The following is a 26,811-nucleotide window of genomic DNA, read 5'->3' on the forward strand; positions in this document are numbered from 1 at the left end:
TGACCCCATTTTAGAAAGTAGACACCCCAAGCTATTTGCTGAGAGGCATGTTGAGTTCATGGAATATTTTATATTTTGCCACAAGTTGCGGGAAAATTACAAACTTTTTTTTTTTATTTTTTTTTCACAAAGTTGTCATTAAATGATATATTGCTCATGCATGCCATGGGCATATGTGAAATGACACCCCAAAATAAATTCTGCTGCTTCTCCTGAGTACGGGGATACCACATATGTGGGACTTTTTGGGAGCCTAGCTGCGTACGGGACCCCGAAAACCAAGCACCGCCTTCAGGCTTTCTAAGGGCGTAAATTTTTGAGTTCACTTCTCACTACCTATTACAGTTCTGAAGGCCATAAAATGCCAAGATGGCAAAAAACCCCCACAAATGACCCCATTTTAGAAAGTAGACACCCCAAGCTATTTGCTGAGAGGCATGTTGAGTCCATGGAATATTTTATATTTTGCCACAAGTTGCGGGAAAATTACAAACTTTTTTTTTTTTTTTTTTTTTTTTTTCACAAAGTTGTCACTAAATGATATATTGCTCACGCATGCCATGGGCATATGTGAAATAACACCCCAAAATAAATTCTGCTGCTTCTCCTGAGTACGGGGATACCACATATGTGGGACTTTTTGGGAGCCTAGCCGCGTACGGGGCCCCGAAAACCAAGCACCGCCTTCAGGCTTTCTAAGGGCGTTACAGTTTTGAAGGCCATAAAATGCCAAGATGGCACAAACCCCCCCCAAATGACCCCATTTTGGAAAGTAGACACCCCTAAATTTAGGGGTACACTAGTGAGACTAGGTAATAAATGGCGGGTGCCCTGAAACTATAAAAAAATAACTAACCAACCAGCGTCACCTGTAACAGTTATATGGTGATCACTGGTGAAAGGGTTAACTAGGGGGCAATCAGGGGGCTTTATGCGGTAGTATATGGGGGTCCCTGGCGCTATAAAAAGCTGCGGCGAACCTAAATACCTACCTGCCTAACTAGCGTCACCTGTGACACTAATACAGCGATCAGAAAAACGATCGCTTATTAGGCTGGGTTCACACTGGAGCGATGCAGGAACGCCACGAATGCGCGGCGGGTTCCCGCATCGCATGCCTCCCGGCGGAAGTTCACACTGCCCTATGCGAACTGCTGGGAGTGTCAGTGAAATGTTAATGACACCCCCAGATCAGTTCGCATATCGCAGTGAGATCTGCAAACTTGGATCGCATGGTGTGAACACCCATGCGATCCGATTCTGCTGCGGGCCAAAAAAAGGGTCCCGTGCGAATTTGCGGCGGGTGCGGCGGGTGTGGCGGGTGCGGCGAATGGCTGAACTCGAATCGCACAGAGATCGGATGTGATTTGCACTGCAGTGCGGTGCGAATCACATTCGTTCTCATAAACCGCTGCAATGTGAACCCAGCCTTAGTGACACTGGCGACGGGGGGTGATCACGGGGTTAAACCTTTATTGGGGGGGTTAGGGGGGTACATTAGAACTAAAGGGGGCTAACCCTAACTGCCCTAACAGTTGTTACAGTCACAAATGACACCAATGCAAAAAAAAAAAAAAAATGACATTGGTGTCACTGTGACTGGGGGGCAGGGGTAATTGGGGGGGTGATCGGGGGGGTGTGAGTGTGCCTGGCATGTTCTACTGTGTGTGTAGAGTGTTGGTGCAACTCACCGATCCGCTCTCCTCCGTGTCGGAACGAAAAATACCGACACGGAGGAGAGAATACATCACTTCCTCTCCTGTGTTTACATTACAGGAGAGGAAGTGATGTCACGGGGGATTTCTATTCGTCGGGAGCGATCACGAGGGGGTGGCCATGAATGAATGGCCGCCCCCTCGTCCCGGATCGCTCCCGGATGAAAACCGACCGCCGCACCGGGCGGGGGTACAGGTACGCCCATATGCCTGCCCGTGCCATGCTGTCGACGTACATCGTCGTGCGGCGGTCGGCAACTGGTTAACAAGGAGATAGGTGCATGATCAGACCAAGTGATTAAGTAAATTTTGCCCTACAAAACATTTTTTTTAATGTGACAGATCAGAAACAAACAAATCGATTCTTGAATATGATTTGTGGGGAGCAGAAAAGTAAAACCCTTTTCCCCAGAATTAACACAACACCATATATTGTGCATGTCAGTTAAAGTTCACTGTGTACTGAATGCTGTGGGATAAAGCAATCCAATTGCTTGTTAGGTACATAGTTAAAGTCACCACAATACAGCAATAAGCCTCTCTTAATATTGTAAACTTTCTTTTTAAGAGCAGTGGTCATCAACCCTGTCCTCAGGGCCCACTAACAGGCCAGGTTTTATGTATTACCTTTGGGAGATGGAGACAAGAATACTGCAATCACTGAGCAGCAAATGATATCACCTGTGATGTATTTCAGTTATCTTGGAAACCTGGCCTGTTAGTGGGTCCTGAGGACAGGTTGATGACCACTAGGGATGAGCTCGGTGTTCGACTCGAATGCATGTTCGACTCGAACATCGACCGCTCGTCTGTTCGGCGAATTCAGAACTTTGTAGACCATTCGCACCAAATTTGTGTGGCACAAACGGCCCACAATGCACTACGCCATCGCAGTGCAGTGCTGGCTCATGATTTGCCAATTATGCACTGTGACCCTGCATTCTTGGCCAATCACAGCGTCGGCAGCGAGGAGAGCGATAATTGGCCACAGGCAGGATGCTTGTGGCCAATTATAACTCAGGGGGTTTAGTACACGCCCCACATTATATAAGGCTGCCAGTGCGGCGGCCTTGTGTACTGTGTTCCGGCGTGCAGGGAAAGAGCTAGATAGGCAGGGACAGTGTGTTCTTTTCTCAGGCATCTTAAAGTTAAAGTGGTGTTGTATGCCTTTATTGCTGGTGTTCTATAATAAAGGCATCTGCAGGAGTTAGTGGGTGTTGTGTGCCTCCAGCACAGTATACACCTGTATCTACCCTTTATTGCTGGTGTTCTATAATAAAGGCATATGCAGGAGTTAGTGGGTGTTGTGTGCCTCCAGCACAGCACAGTATACACCTGTATCTACACTTTATTGCTGGTGTCCTCTAATACAGGCATCTTCAGGAGTTAAAGTGGGTGTTGTGTGCCTCCAGCACAGTATACACCTGAAGATACTCCTTATTGCTGGTGTTGTCTGTTGCATAGCTTGCATATTAGCCTTTAAAATTAGCTTGATTTCGAACATTTGAGTCCCATAGACTTTAATAGGGTTCTAACGTTCGTATGAATTTTAGGTCCATTCGAAGATTCTGGTGCGAACCGAACCGGGGGGTGTTCGGCTCATCCTTAATGACCACTGGCATATAGGAAAGGCAGTTGTCTACATTTAAGATCATAAAGGTTGATCAGAGTATACATGACATTATTCAGTTCACAAACCAATATAATAAATCTTCCCGCTTTGTCCTTGATCATGTCATGGAGGTGGAAAGCAACAGTATGGCTAACAGCAATCAACACACCGCACTTTTTCTTTGGGCCGGAGGCTGTAAAAACCTGGGGGTATAGTTTGTTTGTGCACAAAGGTTGTTTCTGTTGTGCAAAGTGAATTTCCTGTATGCACAGGACGTTACCTTTTAGGGATTTTGCCTGTTGCCAAATGGCCCTTCTTTTAATGGAGATATTGAGACTGTGTGTGTTCATGGACACAAAATTAAGGACCATTATTCATTATGTGGAGAATGTGTTGCAAAGGTAGCTTAAGGATCAACAGTAGGGAGCTATAGATACGAGTATCTGTAGGTAAAGAGATGGTAGTTGAAGAGATGGTTGAAATAGGAAAGTTCATGCATTAGTGACCAGTAGTGAGCAGGTTCCAGAGAGCTGTCATCAAATTTTCCATGTATAATCGTAGGTGGTGGAGCAGAGAAAGAAAAAACAAAAATGTCAATAACAAAATAACAGAGGTAACCTAAAAAAAATAGGAAATAATCTTCTACATGCAAAACGTATTGCATAAGAGCAATGGGGGGGGGGGGGGGGGGGGTAGCTCTTATTATCCAACTTTGGCCCTTTATTTTAATTTTTTTTTTTTTTCTCAATAGATTTTTATTGAAGATTGTCACTTTAAACAGAATTTGAACATAAATGCGTAACAGACCGTTCATGAAACATATACAGGTCAGTTGAACAAACAAACAAACAACATACCATTACTACATGAGATATTTTCCATCTACCTGGGCATAAGGTTGGTGACCTATTAGGAATATCAATGGTCTACTACATGTTTGTCATTCCCTAGAATACACACAGCCTAGTGTTGACTTGGTTTGGTACAAATTCGTCGCACAAACTCAATGCTAATACCTATCTATAAGTGGGAAGTTGATCTCTGGAAGGTGATCTGGGAGGGTCACTCCACCTGGACACCCCGCATGGGGATCACTACTGTGTCCCTGTGGGGTGGACCCTCCCTCCTCCCCTTTCCCTATATTCATATTTTATTAAATGAAATTGGGAGATTCACACATCATTTACTTCATTCAAAGATCTTTAATATTTGTGGGGATTCAGTCCATTGTATCCAGGGTTTCCACATAAGGATAGTTTGTGGTGTACTTTTGTGGGTTAGTGCCAGGGTGGATTCATGTGTAAAATGTACCTGTATGGTGTGAACTACGTCTTTCAGGGTGGGAGGAAGTGGGTCTTTCCATTTCCTGGTTATGTTGAGCCTCGCTGCCAAAAAAATATGAGAGAGGATGTGTCCAAGGACAGAGATAGAATGGCAAGAGAAGGTTTCTTTGGGACAATTGAGAGTGTCACCTCTGCTATTAATTGGTATACTAATTTCCAAAATTCCAAGATTTTTGGACAGTGCCAGAGTATATGGAGCAAGCTTCCTTTCATTCCGCAGTTCCTCCAGCACATGTCAGTTAGTGCTGAATCAAATTTTGACATCCTGACTGAGGTCAAGTACCAACAGTACGTTATTTTATATGCCAGTTCCCATAGGGTGGAGCAGCTAGTGGTTTTGTAAACGGATTTACCTGCTTTTTCCCATTCTTCCTCAGTGAAAGAATGTCCTAGTTCCTTTTCCCAGCGGATTAGTGGGGTTGATTTGATAAATGTAATTTTTTGGTTGAATATTTTATAGAGTAGGGATATGCCTTTACCATGTTTTGGGGAAGAGGAAATGAACAAACATGCTGGTCGAGGAATCGTGATGTTTCGTTTTTTTAGGGAATTGATACAATGTTTAGTACGTAGGTACAGAAAGATATCAGAACAAGGAAGTTGGAATTGTTCTCGGAGTATGGGAAAAGGTTTAATTTCGTTTGCAGTTATCAGATCAGCTAGGTAGTTAATTCCCAGTATTTTCCATCGTTTGAAATTGGACGAGTCTATCAAATAATGCAATGATTCAATGGGAATGGGTACGTCGGAGTAGTCAGGGACAGTAGAGGAAATTTTTGTGAGTTTGGACCAAGTTTGGCATGTAGCAAGGATTGGGGGAGATAGGTGTCGTGTATTTTTGGCTCCCAAAGGGAGGGCTAGTAGCCAGGGTACCAGATCCTTACCTGGGACTGATGAGAGTTCAATGGTCTTCCATAGGGTTGGGGATGAGGTGTTGGAGAACCATTCTTTAGCTTGGGTCAGAATGGAAGCCCAATAATAGTCTTGGAAGTTGATATAACCTAGTCCTCCCGCCGTACGATGTTTAGTAAGTTGGGATCCGGCGCATCTGGGTTTTTTGCCTTGCCACACATATTTTAAAAGAAGTGATCGTAGAGATTTAAAATATTTGGCGGGTATGGGGATTGGGACAGTCCTGAACATATATAATATTTGGGAGAGATGGAGCATTTTTAATGCCGCGAGACGTCCTAACCATGAAAATTCAACTGATGCCAGCCTGGTTAGGTCTTCCTGAAGTTTAGTGCGAAGGGAGTGATAATTCGCTTCGAAGAGAGACTTCGTTCTAGGGGTAAGGTGGATACCAAGATACGTTATGCTAAGTTTTGCCCAACTGTAGGGGAAAAGTAGTTTAAGTTGGTTGCTGGTATCCTCGCTTACTCCTAGGTCCAATATGTACGATTTAGTGTCGTTAACCTTATAATATGATATATCTTCAAACCAGGCTAACATCTTTTGGACTTCTGGTAATGTTCGTTCTGGTTCTGTGATTAGAAGAATCACATCGTCCACAAATAGGTTAATCTTATGTTCAGTATCTGCTATGCGGATGCCTTTTATTCTGCTATTGGTTCTGATGCTTTCTGCTAGTGGTTCCATAACTAGATTAAATATTAGGGGGGAGAGCGGGCAGCCCTGTCTCGTCCCATTTGTAATTTTGAAGGGATCTGATAGAGTGTCTGAGGCTAATACTCTTGCAGAAGGGTTTGAGTAAAGAGCCATTATGTAGTCGTGGATTGGGCCCGAGAGCCCGAATTTATGAAGAACCGCTGAGATATAGCCCCAGTGCACCCTATCAAAGGCCTTTTCGGCGTCGAGGGAGAGGAGTAGGGATGGGATTCCGTTTTTTTCTACATGGTGGATAAGGTCTATCATTCGTCTGGTTGCATCAGATGCCTGGCGTCCTTTGGTAAAGCCGGATTGGTCTTGATGGATCAAGGAGGGTAGGATGCTGTCTAGCCTATTAGCAAGAAGTTTGGCGTATATCTTTATATCGAGATTGAGTAACGATATGGGACGAAAATTTGTGTGTTGGGATCCTTTCCAGGTTTAGGGAGGGCCACTACCCTAGCACTTAGCATTTCAGGGGGAAATTGTGTGGATCTGGCAGCTGTATTAAAGGTTCGGCATAGGAAGGGAGCTAGAATATCTTGGAACAGTTTATAATACTCCCCAGTGAAAATGTCCGGGCCAGGAGACTTCGCTGAAGGGAGTTTATGTATGACTTGTCTAATTTCATCTACCGTAAATGGGCTGTTGAGTGATGAGAGTTGGCTTGGCGAGACCTGTGGGAGTTGGAGTTTTTCAAGGAAGGAGTTGATGCTCTCCGAGGAGGGTTGTGTGGTGGAAGGATCCTTATTAAGGTTGTAGAGATCCTCATAGTATGTACTAAAGGCATTGGCAATATCATGAGGTTTAAGAAGTTTTTGGTGGGAGTGAGGGTGGAGTATAAAAGGAATTTTAGTCTTGTTCCTGTATCCTTTAATTTTAAGGGACATTACTTTACCGGCTTTGTTACCTGTGGTGTAAGATCTAGCTTTGAGTAACCTGTATATTTTTTCTTGTTTTTCAAGGAGGTGGGATCGTAGGTCATGACGTAGAGTAAAGATTTTTGCTTGGAGGATAGGGGAAGGTGTTAGTTTGTTTTGCGATTCAGCGTTTGCTAAGGCGCTTGTCAGTTCATCCAGTTCCATGATCTAGCCTGCTTTACCCTAGCGCCCAGTTGTAAGAAGACCCCCCTGATTACCGCTTTATGGGCGTTCCACACCACCACCGGGTCAGACACAACTTCCTGATTAAGTGAGAAATATTCCACCAGCCGTTCCTTGATATGGGAGGATGAGCTAGGATTGCGAAGTAGATAGTCGTTGACTCTCCATATGAAAGGGCGATGGTGGGAGGAACCATCTGAGATGCTGATGCTTACAGGGGCATGGTCCGACCAGGTGGCGGTGTGTATAACAGATTTAGATACTCTTTGTAACAACAGCCTGTCGACAAGAAATAAATCAATTCTTGAGTAAGTGTTGTGACGCGACGAGAGGAAGGTAAAATCCCTCTCACTCGCGTGACAACACCTCCACACATCATACAAATCTGTTGAGGAAATATAACTCCCTAGTGGGGAGGGGCATCTCTTGGTGCCAGACGTTGAATCTAGTTCAACGTCTGGTACCATGTTGAAGTCTCCACATAAAATAATGTGTCCTTGTTGGATTTTCTTAACCTTACCGATAATTTTTTTGAGGAATGCCAATTGGCCATAGTTGGGAGCATATACAGAAACAATAGTGTACATAACATTATTAATTGAACCTATCAGTATGAGAAACCTCCCTTCCGGGTCAGATTCGCATTTCGTAAGTTGGAAGTTCACTGAGTCTTTGATCGCTATCATCACTCCTCGTTGTTTCTTGTGGTATGAGGAAGTGAACACATGGGGATAGATTCGATGTTGGCATTTAGGGGGAGCAGTTATAGAAAAATGAGTCTCTTGTACGCAGAGAATGTCACTATCATGGGAAATAGCAGTTGACCATAAAGATGACCTCTTAGCAGGGTGGTTAAGACCTCTTGCATTGATTGAGAGGATAGTGAATCCCATATTTGTAATCTGGAAATAAGACACCCAAAAAAAAGAAAAAAGTAGATAAAGTAAAAAAAAGAAAAGGGTCCCTGGGTACCTTGAGGGTCCAGACGCTGGAGGCTCAGCTGAGGTCTATCGGATGTGGCAGAGGCAACGTTAGTTCCTTATGAGAATGTCTCAGGAATTCCAGAGTCAGTATTAGCTATGGATAAAAGATGAGTTAGTACGTCAAAGGTCACCAATCAATATTTCGAGTTGCTTCACCTGGTAGTGTTAATGCGGGTAATGGCGAGTGGGTAATGGTAGCAAAAAATGAACAACATGAAAAAAAGGACAATACAAGGTAGAACAAGGGAATCCAAAAGAAAAAGGGGGGAGTCAGAATAGTGCGGTATGCACAATGAGAGGAAAAGCGAAACAAGACTAGCCAGTAGTCTGATCAGCAACAGAAGCTGAGGAGCAACTGGTCAGGGTGGGGGGTATAGTTCAGTAGGTGTATGTTGTGTCGCAAACCATTCCGGACGGGTAGTCGTTTGGAAGTGTCCCGGGCTCAGTGATCAGCGGCGGTTATTTTTGCGGGATCCGCGGCCCATGCCAAAGGAGAAGGGATTCGGGACCCCTGTGGTATCCCTCATATCCGGTGGGGGCTCAAGGAGGATTCCCCAGTCACGTAGCAGTTTCAAGCCTCCCTCCAGGGTGGAGATGGTATGGGGTATGCCATTGTAGGTGGCTAGTATGGTGGCTGGGTGCCGCCATTTGTACTGGATTTTATGGTTATTCATGGCCTTAGTGATAGATCGAAGTTGCCTGCACATCTGTAGCGTGTATTGCGACAAATCTGCGTAAAGTTGAATGTCGGAGTAGGGGGCGGCCAGGGGGGACAATTCTCTCGCCTTCAGGAGGATTTGTTCTTTGGCTTGGAAGAAGTGCACTCTGAGGAGGACGTCTCTGGGAACATCCGCCTCAAGATGGCGCGGTTTAGGCAGTCTATGTATGCGGTCAATCGTTAGCTCTATGGGGGACAGCTCTGGGAGCAAGCTAGAGAAGAGGGTGCTAGCAAAATTATGTAGTTCTGTAGGTTGTACAGATTCCGGAATACCGCGTATCTTGACATTATTACGCCTAGAGCGGTCCTCAAGGTCCGCGAGTTTAGATTTCATCCACAGAGAGTCATCTCTTTGATCATATTAGGCATCAACCAGGTCATTGACTGTTTCTGTGCACTCCTCCATTCTAGTCTCAATGAAAGTCACCCTGTTATCCATGTGCTTCATTTCAAGTGAAAATTTGTTGATTAAAGAGGAAAGATTCGACATGAGGGATGATTGGAGGGATACTAACATATCCTTTATGGTGGTATCTAGTACCGGTTGTCCCAGGGTAGGAAATTGAGCAATGGATGATTGTAAAGAAGAAATTGCTGCATCATTGTGCAGACCTGTACTCACAGTCTCCGCGGCCTGCCCTGGAACATCCATCTTCATCCTTGTTTTCGCTGGACTCTGGGTAGCTGGGGTCGCTGGAGAGGAGTCTGCAGGTTCTCCAGAAGCCATCCTGTGTCTTATTTCCTGCGGATGGCCTGTATTAAGCTCTGAAAAGGACAGGGAATGGCGTGCTGTCCCTCCGGCGGCACCATCTTGTCCGCTTTGTCTGGCTGAGTGAGGCTGATAGGCAAAGGATTGCAGTCGCCGTGGGCCCGTATCCTGGCTGCGTTTTCGGGACATTTCGATCGCGGAGGTAGCGGGTGACAGCGGGAAGTCGATCGGTGCCGCGGGTGGCGTTGTGGGAGCCCGGTAAGTCGCGTTCCGTCCGGATGATGTGCGGAGCTCTCAGCTCAAGCTGCCATTTTTGGCTGCGCGCAAGCCACGTCCCCCCTTTATTTTAATTAAGAAGTGAATGAGTTTATGGATCCCTGAAGTAGAATTTACTAGGCTAGGGTCAGGTTGCATCTATTTGTCTCCATTCTGGTGAAATCCGCCCATGGGTAGTGGTAGTTAGCGCGGCCTCCTTCTCGCCAGCCTCCTTCTTGCTAAGTTAAAGACCCTCCTCCAAGGATCTAATAGCATAGGTGCATTTTTCTTTGTACACAAGGTGGTTGTTTTGTAGTAGCTTAGTAATTGGCACTAGCTTCTTGCATGCCAACATGGTGTGTTGGGAGAGGTCAGCAGAAATGGTGACTCCTTAGTAAGGGCTAGGCAGCAGAAAGTATTGTCTTGCAAACTGCATCAGGTCATCCTTAACGTAGAAAAAGTGTATGTGGGCTATAACGGCATTTTGTTTGGGAGGTGTTGTGGCTTGGGTAGCCTATGAGCCCGATCTACAATAATTTCACCAGCAGATGTATCAGGGAGTAAGTCATCTATTAGCTGCTGCACATAGTGCCGGAGGTCAGAGGGGGGTACGGATTCCTCCACCCTGCAGAGTTTAATATTATTTCTGTGAGATCTGTCCTCCAGGTCCACCATTCTGTTTTTCAGTGCCTCCAGTCCATCATCTTTGTCACTGTGCACGTCCACTGACTCATTATGAGCAGACACAAATTTTGCCATTTTGTTTTCCACGTGGCTGACGTGGTCCCCCATCTCAGCTATGTCAGACTTCATTTGTGAAACAAATTCCATGAGATCCCTGTGCATAGATCCCCGCAGGGACACCAGCATCTCTTTCATGCTGGTGTCACTGAGGGGTTGCTCAGTAGTTGGGAATTTGTGGATTTGCTCATAAACTTCAGTAGTGCTGTCTTGGGATGTGTTACCTCCCTTCCTTTCTACTGCATAGGTGAGGGCAGAAGAGCGTGGAGGAGCGTGTTGGTGCTGCTTTTTGTGGGCTTTGAATTGGGGTGTTACAGGAGGAGGAGCAGATGCTGTGGCTGGGTGAAATGGAGGAAGTTTTGCTGCTGTCCTCATCCCCTCGTATGCCGTCTTGTATGGTGTGCTACTGGCTCAGGGCAGTGGCGCCATCTTGGGACTTCAGCATGCTAGCCATGCTGTTGGCAGGGTTCTCAGGGACCTGTGGGCACTGCTACGGTCGGTCTGCGTCACTGTGTGCAGGTCGGGAGAACTGGAGAACTCAGAGCTCTCTCCTCAAGTGGCCATCTCCTTCGGCTTCTGGCCATGTCTCCCATGAAATTTTGTTTCCATGTCACCAATATGACTGCTCAGAAGTATTTCAGTACCACAGTCCCAACATTCTGAAAAAATATGTTAAGTGCAAAACCAGTCCCATAAACTGTACTGCATAGTAAATAAAAAATGGCAATCCTCTCAATTGTTTGGTATATTTATGTAAAGAATTTTACATTAGTGTGGGAAGAGGTGTGGTACTGCTGAAGGCATACCCAGTTGCATTGCATGCCATCACTAAGCAGTATTCTACCCACTTCCTCTAAACCCATCTTCACATAATATGGATTCAAAGCACCACTGCACTGAATGGTGCTCACATGTCATTACCAAGCACTGCTCAATCCAGGAGGAAATAGGAAGAGAGGAACGACCTGTGACCTTACCTGGCAGAATATCTTTAGAAAAAAACTGAATATGTATATATATATATATATATATATATATATATATATATTTTGCACTGACCCCCAAGGGGCTGCTGGCAATTGATTGGGCCCATACTCTGCTCTCTTACCCCCCAAATAAATTGTCTCAACCCACTTGACACAGATGTATAGCAGTGCTGATGTGAAGCTTAACAACAAGGAACAATCCCACAATAACAATGTGCATATAGTGTACCTTAACTGTTACCTAGGCGTCCGTTGTTTCACCTCTTAGGAGAATGAACAAGCCTCACACCAATTGTGATTAACCAGATTATAATTTTTCTGAAACTGTTATAAAACAGTGGTCACAATAACTGCATAAACATCCAAGCTCAATATGGTAATATAATGAGTATTTACCAATTATTAACCGTAAAGATTTCTTGAATGACCCCTGCAAGTGCGTCTTCAAGTAGGACTAATACCCAGAGTGACAATGCCTTGACTCTGGACACCTTCCCACTTCCAGTACCGCTGCACAGAGTACACTAATACAAGGATATCAAACACAGCACAGTACAATTATTGAAGGACTCCCTCTTTAAGTATGATGCAGTCCTTTGCTACTGGAACTGATGCACAAAGCCTCCAAATGAGAAGTGCAGTCTCTGTTCTTCTTTCTTCTGCTAGCTATTATACTGCAGTGTTTGTAATCCAAAGGTTTAACAAGTACTGAAGTGGTATAAGATGGAAAGCGATAACAATTCCTGCTCTGCAACACACTTGTAAATGTCTCTGGTGTAGGTATCCCTTAACTGTCAATCAACGAAATATAGGTTTTGAGGCCTGATTGAACTCAGTCTATGTAAATAAGACCTCCCTGTGGAACTGCAGGTCTCGGCAACTCTGTAGGATGAGTCTAAGTGTGTTAAGTGCGTTAAATAACTTCTGGGCATCGGCCCTCTCACCACACCAGGCCTGGAAAGCTGGAAACCTCTGCTTCAGTTATCTCAGTCCTGCTGCGAGCCAGCACTGTCATGCTGCTCCACTCTGCAAGATGACCGGGACCCTTGCTTGGCTCCGTCAGAGGTCCTGGATCCTCAAACCCAATCACAAAGCTTCTCCAGCACACTGTGCTGGAGAAGGCACAGTCAATGGTTGCTGTTCTGCTCCACACGATGTAGGCCGCACCCTCTGGAACACTCCTTTACAGATCCTTGCAGGCAGGCCACGCGTCCATAAGAGACAGAAAATAGCTGCGCCAGGCCTTTTGTTACCTACAAGCATGGGTGGGCATTGTGGGTAGGTGAGTCCTTTCACAAAGTAAATAATTAAATAACTTCCTGCTTAGCTTTTAGGTAGAAATAAACAAGTCTGTTTGCACTGAATACCACCAGAGGGAGCCAAGTACCAATCTATTACCATGGTCCTATTAATAGCATTACTTGGCAAAAATTCCAGAGCTACATATGACCCCCCTAATGGGAAAAGCTCCAGCCATTACAATCAGATTTTCTATTACCCTCTAGTATGTGGAGTCTCATTGTGCTTCATGCTTGCACAACATGCATGCTGCTCACTTTGTGTGTCACACTTTAGAACGAGTGGGTCATGAGTGGGAAATTCTTCCTTTCAGTTCAGTTGATGATCAATGTGCAACTTGCAATGCAAATGCATAAACTGTTTATATAGTTTTACTTTGTTTAATAGTGACCCACCTTCAATTTGCATTTCATTTTTGTATCAATAAAGATAACATTTTTGGTATAGCTTTACCAAGAGTATGCACATTTCTTTGAGTAGTATTTTTTTTTACATATTTCATTTTAGCTATATAGTAAATATGGGACAAACTTAGGTCCATGACATTTTGATATAAAGAATTCCTTGGTTATTAAATTGATTCATGAAAAGTATAGTGAAATTATTAAAAGAATAAATGCAATTGCTTTCCATGTTTCATTTTCTTCCATTAATATTGAATACATTGTGTGCTAGTAAATAGACTCAAAGGGATATAAAGTAAGTTGTGCTTCTTGCAGTACCATGGCTTGCTGTATTTCCTATCTCATTCTTAAGAAAAGTACTAAAATTAACAGTATATTACTTTGTTGTTTTGCCACACAGAATGCTAAAAAGCAACATTGACACTGTGAATATTCAAGCAATGAAAATACAGCATCATTAAAAAATATTCATATGGGTTGAAATATCAATAAAGCTATTCTGCTTTTCTTAGAGCTGAAGATTAAGGAATGAATGCCCCAGGACAAAATGAATCACAAGGATGTGAAATGTGGTTGGTAACGTTTTCATCATAATGTGATTTTACTTGCTATTGTTTTTCTTTTTCATATGGTACATCAATTTTACAGCCATTTCCCTCACTTTATGCCTTATTATAATATTATTACATTATTGATTTAATCCAGCATCAATACTATTCTACTGCAGTCCATAGCTTCTGTTATTAGAGTTATAATTAGCACTGAGATCACCTGAAATAAAGAAAGTGCAAATAAAGGTCATAAAAGGTATAAATTGATTTGGCTTTATCAATAATAATAATATTTATACTATCTTTACATATGTTAAAAAGTACACATACGTGTATAATACAATTGCAAAATAGTAGTAAAATATATAACTTGTGTTTACAAATCTTTCTTTTTGGTTTAATAATTTGAATAGCTATCCTAAAATATATTAAATAAAGCACAAAACATATAACACTCTCATTTCCTGTTTTTTAACCATATTTTTATTGAAGTTTTTCACATACAATATGGGAATTTAATTAAAGCTCTTCCGTTATTAATCTTTAGGTGGTAGTTGAAGCCTCCAATCCCAGTTGACATCATCTCAGGGGAAACAGGTCAGACAGGCACTAGCAGTGTAATGTTGATGAGCCCGGACCATAGTGTAGGCTGTCGCGCTGATACTATGATTGTTTCACTCTGAATCTACTGATACTTTGTAAGTGCAACTTTTATTAAATTCTGGCTTTAAAAGGATACTGCACTATGAGTTTGTTTTTTTGATTTTAACTCCCACATCTATGAGCAGAGAGCCTGTTTTCACTTAATATCATGGTGAGAGGTCTATGAAGGAGTGGCATCCATCCCATCAGGACACATGATAAACGCATAAGATCATGATAAGCGCATAAGATCCCTTGTTTATCGGATCCTCTGGTAAGCGGCTATTCATTTCACTTAGTACACAGGGGTGGAGCACTGCCACTTTTAAGTCGCATGAAGATACCTTAATACCAAGGATAAGGATGGACACTCTGAGTGGGCTGTTTTACTCACTTTTCCATGAACTTTGTTTTATGTATATAAGTTTTTGATCACTTTTTTGTCTTTTTTCACTTCAAGCACTTTGAGCTTATGGGTCACTCTATATTGAACTGGTTCACTTATTCAATAATAACTTCTTCCAAGCACATTTGTTTATTATATCACTATTATTCAGTGTTATACATGCATTAGTACCATTGAATTGTTTTGTTGATACACATATTTGTTTTTAGACAGCACGCTATTTTTCATTATGATGACTAATCCCACCCTGTCACCCCAAATGGGAACAGATTGTGACAGGGTAGGGGCCAGCAAACCCATTAGTCAGATCGAAATAACTTTGTCAGAATATCGACAGGATAGCCTTGTGACTATGAAATAAACAGTGAAATAACCAAATGTATCTTCAGAACTAGAAAATAGTAAGTACTGATGTAATACAGTATCAATGAATGAGGTGACCAGCACTCATTGGAAATAAGATTACAGTAGATTCACAGAGGTTTTAGGATGATTCAAGCTTGGACCCCAAGTTTTTAGGAATAAAGCGATTTTAAGCTCTTAAAGGGTTAGTAGTTGTTCATATGGGCATGTACATTTATCGTGCTATTACCTCTTCTAGTTTGGGGGATGATGGGGATTTCCTATAACTTGTAATGGTTACTCTAGCTGCAAATAGTATGTGTGCTATAACTGTTCTGAGTGGTTTTGAATAGGTAACTACTCCTATATTTAGAAGTGCCAAAGTGGCTGGATGTGCGCGCATTTTCACAATATATGGTATACGGCACCTGTTTGCGTACACATTCTCCAGCACAGGTTGGGAGTAGCAGTAAAGATCTTTGATAGTCTATAAGGGGTCAAATACCACTTGTGGAAATTTAAGAATTTATCCCAGTGGTCTATGCATGGTGACACAGTAACTTACAGTGGTGTGAAAAAGTGTTTGCCCCCTTCCTCATTTCCTGTTCCTTTGCATGTTTGTCACACTTAAGTGTTTCGGAACATCAAACCAATTTAAACAATAGTCAAGGACAACACAAGTAAACACAAAATGCAATTTGTAAATGAAGGTGTTTATTATTAAAGGTGAAAAAAAATCCAAACCATCATGGCCCTGTGTGAAAAAGTGATTGCCCCCTAAACCTAATAACTGGTTGGGCCACCCTTAGCAGCAACAACTGCAACCAAGCGTTTGCGATAACGTGCAATGAGGCTTTTACAGCGTCCTGGAGGAATTTTGGCCCACTCATCTTTGCAGAATTGTCCTAATTCAGTTACATTAGAGGGTTTTCGAGCATGAACGGCCTTTTTAAGGTCATACCACAACATCTCAATAGGATTCAGGTCAGGACTTTGGCTAGGCCACTCCAAAGTCTTCATTTTGTTTTTCTTCAGACATTCGGTGGTGGACTTGCTGGTGTGTTTAGGATCATTGTCCTGCTGCAGAACCCAAGTTTGTTTCAGCTTGAGTACACGAACAGATGGTCGGACATTCTCCTTCAGGATCTCTTGGTAGACAGCAGAATTCATAGTTCCTTTTATCACGGCAAGTCTTCCAGGTCCTGAAGCAGCAAAACAGCCCCAGACCATCACACTACCACCACCATATTTTACTGTTGGTATAATGTTCTTTTTATGAAATGCAGTGTTCCTTCTACGCCAGATATCCTTGGACACACACCTTCCAAAGAGTTCCACTTTTGTCTCATCGGTCCACAGAATGTTGTCCCAAAAGTCTTGGGGATCATCAAGATGTGTTGTGGAGAAATTGGGACGAGCTTTGATGTTCTTTTTGCTAAGCAGTGGTTTTCTCCTTGGAACTCTGCCATGCAGGCCATTTTTGCCCAGTCTTTTCCTGATGGTGGAGGCATGAACGCTGACCTTAACTGAGGCAAGTGAGGCCTGCAGTTCCTTGGACCTTGTTGTGGGGTCTTTTGTGACCTCTTGGATGAGTCGTCGCTGCGCTCTTGGGGTAATTTTGGGCGGCCGGCCACTCCTGGGAAGGTTCACCACTGTTCCATGTCTTCGCCATTTGTGGATAATGGCTCTCACTGTGGTTCGCTGGATTCCCAAAGCTTTGGAAATGGCTTTATAACCCTTTCCAGACTGATAGATCTCAATTACTTTCTTTCTCAATTGTTCCTGAATTTCTTTGGGTCTCTGCATGATGTGTAGCTTTTAAGGATCTTCTGGTGGACCTAACTGTGTCAAGCAGCTCCTATTTAAGTGATGCCTTGATTGTGAACAGGTGTGGCAATAATCAGGCCTGGGTGTGGCTAGAGAAATTGAACTCAGGTGTGGACAACCACAGTTATAGTATGTTTTAACAAGGAGGCAATCACTTTTTCACACAGGGCCATGATGGTTTGGATTTTTTTTCACCTTTAATAATAAACACCTTCATTTACAAATTGCATTTTGTGTTTACTTGTGTTGTCCTTGACTATTGTTTAAATTGGTTTGATGTTCCGAAACACTTAAGTGTGACAAACATGCAAAGGAACAGGAAATGAGGAAGGGGGCAAACACTTTTTCACACCACTGTATATAGATAGCCTTCCTCCATTGATCAAATGTGAAGGATTTTCATAATTCCTTTTCCTAACTAAGCATATCTGGTTCTTTAGATGTGTCTGGACTAACACAGAATAAAATAAAGAAACACCTTGTATTGTTTTTTTTAGTTTTACCCCTAAGATAATGCCAAGTTGCTTTAATGCTATTTTATCCTTTCAGAGTAGGTGGAAATGGTGGATTTGGTTAATTCTATAGGCATCCTGGGGTAATGATGGAGGAAGCAGCAGTGGGCCTCATGAGGGAAGCGATGTCCTCAGAAACCCCCACAAAGCTGAGGCCTATGGCTGCTATCTATCCACTAGGTTGATGAAATTGGAGGAGGGCCAACATCTCCTCTGGGAGGGAATTTTTGCTGAGGCCCTTCAGAAGGGGCTGAGGGGCCAGCTGACTGAGAACAGCCACATTTATGAGCTCGCCCATCCTCTTCCTCCTCCTCCTGCTACAAGTCCACCACCAGAGCTATAGCCTCCAAGGAAGGATGCAGGGAAGGCTACAGGGAAGCATGTAGGGAAGGCTGCAGTGAAACGAAGAAAGTGATGACCTGGCTTCAGTCTGGTCTGACAGAAGATGCAGGCTGGTGTAGTACCACAGCCTGGGGACATATATGTCATCTGCTGCTGGTCTGGGAGTCCTGGACCAGATTGGGCTCCAAATAATATGGACTCCTCAAGCTAACAATTTTATTTTCCACAGACCTGATGTGTGTTCTGGGGGCCAAAAGGCTTTGTTAAAATTCAAAAAGTTTCTTCAGCATTGCCTTCCTCTTTATTTTGTTACCCAGAATAAATGGAGATTTTATTTTCAGAAAATAATGTGTTTTTCTACAAAAAGAACAGTTAGTGTAGGCAGGTACACGTCTAAAAGACAATGTCAAATTAACAAAGGACACCAACCTCCTTGAGGTTAATAAAAAAAATAGATAATAATGCTATTTTGGTAACTTGACACACAAAAAATAAAATTATATATGGAGATTAGGGATGAGCCCGGTGTTCGATTCGAACCCATGTTCGAATCGAACATCGGCCATTCGTCCATTCATCAAAACCAAAACTTTGTAGGCCATTTGCATCAAATTAGTGTGATACGAACGGTCCACAATGCACTGTGCCAGTCGCAGTGCATTGCTGGCTGATGATTGGCCAAGCATACACTGTGACCCCGCATGCTTGGCCAATCACAGCACCGGCAGCAAGGAGAGCCATAATTGGCCACAGGTTGGATGCCTGTGGCCTATTATAGCTCAAGGGGTTTAGTACACGCCCCACACTATATAAGGCCGCCAGCGTGGCGGCCTTGTGTAGTGTGTTGAGGCATTCATAGAGAGAAGGATAGACAGGGACAGTGTCAGCTGTGCTTTAATTCTTTAGATAGCGCTGTTACAGTGAGTGTAGTGTTCAGGGAGAGAGCAGGATAGGCAGGGACAGTGTCAGCTTTGCTTTGCTTCCTAACCTAGCGCTGTTACAGTGGGTGTAGTGTGCCTCCTGCACAGCATACACCTGAATCTACCCCCCTCATTGCTGGTGTTATGTAGTTGATTTGTGCAACACAGGCATCTGCCTAATATTCAGTCAGTGTAGTGTGCCTCCTGCACAGCATACACCTGGATCTATCCCCTCGTTGCTGGTGTTGTGAACTTCATTTCTGCAACACAGGCATCTGCCTAACATTAACATAACATATTTTGGGTGCGGGGTTCCCCTTAATATCCATACAAGACCCAAAGGGGCTGGTAATGGGCTGGAGTAGGGAGGGTGATGGGGTAGCCATTCCATTTTTCTCAAAGATTTTCATCCATATTGCCAGGACAAGATATTACATTAAAGCCACAAGCAGTTTTAAATGGCTTTTTTTCCTTTACAAATGTCATTTTGTGCAGGGACTGTTCTAAACATGGGAAACACATGCCACTTCACATGCATACTTTAGACAACCCCCCAGGTATGATATTTAAAGGAATATTTCACTTTTTTTTCACTTTATGCATCATTAAAATGACTGCTCCAGAAAAAATGACAGTTTTTAAAACTTCTTTTTGCATTGATACATGTCCCCTGGGGAAGGACGCGGGCCCCAAACCCTTTTTAGGACAATAACATGCATATTGGCCATAATATTACAATTAACATTGTAATTAATAGGGTTCTAACGTTCGTGCAAACTTTCGGTCCGACCGGGGGGTGTTCGGCTGATCCCTAATGGAGATCACTAGAAAATACCTTTTCAATAATCCAAAAAAAAAAGGAGATCTTGATGAAATTAAAATAAACACTTTAAAAATGAATTCTAAACATTATAATGAAGATTGGGCTTTTAAAAATTAAAAGAATATTCATGAGATCATGAGAAATAATTAAGAAATAAGTTTGTGAGATCTCTGTGTAAATATCAGCAGCAAAACAACTTCATTATTCTAGCATTATAAATAACAAAAGAATGTGCTGCATTAAAAGATCACAGAATTTGCATGAAGAATGTGCTATCTGCATTATGAATGCTAGTTTTACCACACCAAATGCTTCAGTCTCCTACTTGATTCAGAGCATGCATCATTTTTGGTATGTCGGAACAGCATGCAGACGAGGTTTTCCTGATAGGAATGTATTCCATTGAAAAAAAATATAGAACATGTTCTCTTGCTAGGTCTGGCAGCATTTTTGACATAAAAAATCCTATGGGGCATACACGCAATTGGAATATACAATGAAAATCTCCCGTCTGACTTTTTCTGTCGGACATTCCACTCGTGTGCACACGGCATTAGAAACTCACTGCAGGGAGACTTGATGTCATATATGGAGAAATTTAACAAAGAGCTGAAATATGTTTAAAGCAGAGTAGGCCACATAGAACATAGGATGAAGGAGTTTTCCACTACCTTCAATGATCTTGTGGATGACACAGAGGAGAAGGATGAGGAAATGGAGTGGGTCAAAGCTAAGTTAGCAGATATTGAAGACAGGTCCAGAAGGAACAACCTGAAGATAAGGGGAGTCCCTGAATCAATTGCACAAGCTAACCTGGGCCAGTATGTCCCACAGATGTTTAAATACATACTTCCTGATGCTTCTGACCTAGATGTTACAGTCAACAGAGTACACCATCTTCCAAAACCTCCTCACCTCCCAGAACAAATCCCAAGAGATGTAATCGTACACTTATACTTCTTCCATGTTAAGGAGAAGCTCATGTCTGCAATGCACAGAAGGGATCACATCCCCTGCTCGGTGGGCGGCGGCAACGTCGTCATGGTGACTCCTGATGCTGGACGGTGTGTGGCATCGTAGTCATGGTGATGCCTGACATGGCACAATGTCATCTCCGTGGTGACGACTATAGCACATCCCCCCCAAATGTAAAGTAGACACCCCAAGGTATTTGCTAAGAGGCATGGTGAGTATTTGGCAGCTCTCATTTGTTTTTGAAAATGAAGAAAGAAAAGGAAAATGTATTTTTCAATTTTCAAAACTTTGGGACAAAAAGTGAGATTTGCACAATACTCAATATGCCTCTCAAAACATAGCTAGGGATGTCCACTTTCTCCAAAATGGGGTCATTTTTTTTGTGGGGGGGGGGGGGGGGTTGTGCTGTCTGGGCATTTCATGGCCTCGGAAACTGTGATATGTAGTGAGGTAGTGAGAAATTAGTGAAATCAAGAATTTATGCCCTTAGAAAGCCTGATGACAGTGCTTGGTTTTCAAGGTCCTGTACGCAGCTAGACTGCCACAAAGTCCCACACATGTGGTATCCCTGTACTCACGAGAAGCATCAGAACGTATTTTAGGGTGTAATTTCACATATGCCAGTGGCATGTTTGAACAATATATCATTTAGTGCTAACTTTGTAAAAAAAAAAAACATTTTTAATTTTCCTGAAACTTGTGAAAAAATATAAAATATTCCATGGACTTAACATGCCTCTCAGCAAATACTTTCCAAAATTAGGGCATTTTTTGGGGGGGGGGGGGTGTGCTATCTGGGCATTTCACGACCTTCAAAACTGTGTAAGGTAGTGAAGAGTAAAATCAAAAATGTATTTCCTTAGAAAGCCTGAAGATGGTGCTTGGTTTTGGGGTCCTGTACATGGCTAGGCTCCCAAAAAGTCCCAACATGTGGTATCCCTATACTCTGAAGAAGCAGCAGAATGTATTTTGGGGTGTCATTTCACATATGTCCATGGCATGTTTGAGCAATATATAATTTCATTGACAACTTTATGTAATTTCTTTGTAATTTTTCAATCACTTATGACAAAAAAATAAATATTCAATGTGCTCAACATGCCTCCCAGTAAATTCCTTGGAATGTCTACTTTCCAAAATGGGGTAATTTGGGGGAGTTTTGTACTGCCCTGCCATTTTAGCACCTCAAGAATTGAGATAGACAGTCATAAACTAAAAGCTTCCAGAAAATGTATCCTAGTTTGTAGACGCTATAACTTTTGCACAAACCAATAAATATACGCTTATTTAATTTTTTTTTTACTCAAGACACGTGGCTGAATACATTTTGGCCTAAATCTATGAGTTTATTGTATTTTTTTATATCAAAAAGTAGACTTTTTTTTTTTTAATTGTTGGTCTTTTTTCATTTATATCTCAAAAAATAAAAACCACAGAAGGGATAAAATACCTCCAAAAGAAAGCTCTATTTGTAGGAAAAAAGAATGCAAATTTTGTGTACAGCATTGCATGACCACGCCATTACCAGTTAAAGCAGTGCAGTGCCAAATTGCAAAAAGTGCTCTGGTCAGGAAGGGGGTAAAACCTTCCAGGGCTGAAGTGGTTAAAATGATTTTCTTATGTAATATTATGGTATCATGATATTTAAGCATGTTTTAAAGAAAAAAAATTATCATATAACTGCCATTTTTTGGTTACTTTAAACTGAGCTTGCTTTATAAGTTAATGATTTTAAACAATTTAGACTATACATCTAAGACTTTGAAACTTCCCCAGCTGATCAAAGGGAATTTCATGATCAAAGGTGGAGGATGATTTAGACGCGTCAAAGAACAGAAAGAAAGCTACTTTTTCACTGCACTAATTTTGTATTCATTTCATGATTGTTTATAGCATAATGTTTCAGATTCTTAAAGTGCCCTTGAATAAAGGGATTTAAACTGTGGACGTATGAATATTATAATGATCATATTTGAAATAAATTTTAAATTTGCCACATATATACTTATGTAAGTTAACACATGTATATTACTACACATACTGTATATTGTGCAATATGTATATTATTTAATTAAGCAATACCTTGTAATAAACAAATTACTAATGTTGCAGTAGTAAAATAATATGTTTCTTCCACAGCCTATGCAGGGACCAAATTCTTTAGAAATATTTAACTTTTCACTGATTCTTAAAACCTATGATGTTGCAAGTGAAGAAAGGCAAAATGGATAGCACCTTTAGACATGTCCCATGTGACTGATTTCCATCAAGCTAATTCAGATTTCTTGGGTATTCATCAAACCCATCAAAAATTCCAAAATTGCAAACCTAATTGGATCCTGAAAATCAGTTTGGGACATTTTAATGAGGAACTGTGCACTGCCATGGGAGGCATGTTCCAATGCAAGACTAAAAAATTAATACTGTACAGCTGGGAGAATTAAATTTATAAACTGGGTGAGGACGTATTCCATAGGTGCACATGAGTTTCAGAGATGTATATACCTCCCAGTCCTGGAAGGAAGAGAGCACATGCTAATGGAAATATTAGCAACAGATCTGTTTTATGGCTGATCTGTGACACAGATTAGGTATTATTAAATGTGTGAGATGCCAACAATCTTTTAAACAAGAGAGAAAGAGTAGAATCCTGAGGTATAAGAGGCAAGTTTTACACTATTCACATGTTAGTGTTTTTTTATTTTTTATTTTTTTTTACCTTATAATGCCGTTCTTGTCGTGTTTAGGGTAGGACACCAAGGATACATATTAACCACTTGATTACTGGGCACTTAAACCCCCCTCATGCCCAGACCAATTTTCAGCTTTCAGTGCTCTCACACTTTGAATGACAATTACTCAGTCATGCAACACTGTAACCAAATGATTTTTTTGTCCTTTTCTTCATACCAATAGAACTTTCTTTTGGTGGTCTTTGATCACCTCTCGGTTTTTTATTTTATGCGCTATAAATGAAAAAAGACCGAAAATGTTGAAAAAAAATGAATTTTTCTTCGTTTCTGTGATAACATTTTGCAAATTAGCAATTTTTCTTCATAAATTTTGGCCACAATTTATACTACTACACATCTTTGGTAAAAATAACCCAAATTATTGCATATTATATGATCTGTGTGAAATTTATAGAGTCTACAAGCTATGGTGCAAATCATACTCCTACTCCTCCTGAGTATAACGATACCACATGTGTGAGACTTTTACACAGCCTGACCACATACAGAGGCCTAATTTTGAAGTAGCACCTTCAGGCATTCTAGGAGCATAAATTACACATTTCATTTCTCAACCACCTATTACAGTTTTGAAGGCCCTGGAACACCAGGGCAATGGAAACGTCCAGAAAATGACCCCATTTTGGAAAGCTAACACCCCAACGTATAATCTATGAGGCATAATGAGTCTTTTAAATGGTTCATTTTTTTCCAGAAGTTTTTGGAAAACGTGGAAAAAAATGAAAATGCAATTTTTTTTACACAAAGTTGTCCGTTTATAAGATATTTCCAACACATAGCATTTACATAGCAAAAATGGCACCCCAAAATATATTCTCCTACTCCTCCTGAGTATAACGATACCACATGTGTGAGACTTTTACACAGCCTGACCACATACAGAGGCCTAATTTTGAAGTAGCACCTTCAGGCATTCTAGGAGCATAAATTACACATTTCATTTCTCAACCACCTATTACAGTTTTGAAGGCCCTGGAACACCAGGGCAATGGAAACGTCCAGAAAATGACCCCATTTTGGAAAGCTAACACCCCAACGTATAATCTATGAGGCATAATGAGTCTTTTAAATGGTTCATTTTTTTCCAGAAGTTTTTGGAAAACGTGGAAAAAAATGAAAATGCAATTTTTTTTACACAAAGTTGTCCGTTTATAAGATATTTCCAACACATAGCATTTACATAGCAAAAATGGCACCCCAAAATATATTCTCCTACTCCTCCTGAGTATAACGATACCACATGTGTGAGACTTTTACACAGCCTGACCACATACAGAGGCCTAATTTTGAAGTAGCACCTTCAGGCATTCTAGGAGCGTAAATTACACATTTCATTTCTCAACCACCTATTACAGTTTTGAAGGCCCTGGAACACCAGGGCAATGGAAACGTCCAGAAAATGTCCCCATTTTGGAAAGCTAACACCCCAACGTATAATCTATGAGGCATAATGAGTCTTTTCAATGGTTCATTTTTTTCCAGAAGTTTTTGGAACATGTGGAAAAAAATGAAAACGCATTTTTTTTACACAAAGTTGTCTGTTTATAAGATATTTCCAACGCATAGCATTTACATAGCAAAAATAACACCCCAAAATACATTCTACTACTCCTCTTGAGTATGGCAATACCACATGTGTGAGACGTTTACACAGCCTGGCCACATACAGAGGCGCAACATGCAAGGAACACCGTCGGGCGTTCCAGGAACACATAGCCTGCACATACCAAGAATTACACCCCCAAATACATTATGCTGAGCAAAGGGTAAAGAAAAGATTACCTGTGGTTTTAGAAGCACAGTTGTCCACAGGAGGATATCACTGGTCCAGGCAGCAGGCAGGGACTTGGTCAGCAACAGCGAACACAATTTTTCAGGCAGCAGGCAGGGATACTGTCCATATACAGTCCAGGGTCAGTGCAGAGATATTGTCAGCAGTGCCAAAAATATTGGTCCTGGTAGTAGGCAGGTCCATGTGGTGTGGTCAGTGTGGCATGACAGCAGTAAGTCCTACAGGCAGCAGACAGAAGTAGAGCCTTGTTCAGGACAGAATGGGGATAGGGGTAGAGGCTTCTCCCTCCCAAATCTCTTTGAAGCCTCCGAGTCTCCAGACCCTAATCTAGGAATAAGAAAACAAAGAAAATTGTTTTCTTCATCCAGAAAAACTATACTGGAGCCCCTCACATATGTGAGACCCCGTGTTGAATCCCACTAGTCCAGTTGCAGAATACAAGATCAGTCCAAGAGGCAGGCAAATATCGTGGTCAAACAGTCCAAGGTCAGTTCCAGATCAGGCAGAGGTATGTACAGAATCGTTAGGCAGAAGCATGGTCGAATAACAGTCCAGGGTCAGTTCCAGATCAGGCAGCGGTATGTACAGAATCGGCAGGCATAAGAGTGGTCAAATAACAAGCCAGGGTCAGTTACAGAGCAAGTTTTGTTGCCACGCAGCACCATCCCCCTTTCTTTGGGGTATTTTTATATATATTTTGATACACATGAGCACATACTATTTTGTATCACTATAAGGAATATATATATTTATAAGTGGAGCGCTTACACTATACTTTTGACATGTCTTTCAGCTAAAAAGTCCCTAATTTTAGCGTGTCAGCAGCTGGTCGCTTATAATTTTTTTATTATTTTTTTTTTTTCATTTTTTTATCTCCATTTGCGCAATATTGTTGGTGTATATTTCTTCAGTTACAGAGCAGGCAGTGGCATAAGGGGTGTGAAGGTGTATGAAGGCAGGAACTGAGGATTATGTTTACCATACTTCACTAAAAATGTACTGAAGTATGGTAACGAAGAAAACAGTCACCTATGCAGAGGCCTGGTTGGGAAGGACATTGTGCACAATAATAAGATGTGTCTCTTCTGACTCCTGCTCTGGTACACACCTTACATATTTTTTGACGTCTTTGGCCTGTTGGTTTGGGAGGGATTTTATCGGGAAAGTGGCGCTCGGAGAGTCGACTAACAACATCTGATCGGATATTTTCTGGTGGGCCGTTTGGGAAAATAAGGGCAGTGAAAACTTCCTCCTGGTAGCCAAAGAAACGTTTGGGGTTTTGGGTGGAGTTGCGGTAAATGACATAGGAATTGTAAATGGCCAATTGAAAAAAATAAATTGCTACTTTTTTGTACCAATGGTATGTCCGTCTTGTGGCAAGATATGGTTCCATCATTTGGTCGTTGAAGTCGACTCCCCCCATGAACAAATTGTATTCATAAATGCATTT

This window comes from Lithobates pipiens, unplaced genomic scaffold (assembly GCF_037356315.1).
Source record: "Lithobates pipiens isolate NorthernLeopardFrog02 unplaced genomic scaffold, aLitPip1_a1.2 Scaffold_13, whole genome shotgun sequence".
Lineage (NCBI taxonomy): Eukaryota > Metazoa > Chordata > Amphibia > Anura > Ranidae > Lithobates > Lithobates pipiens.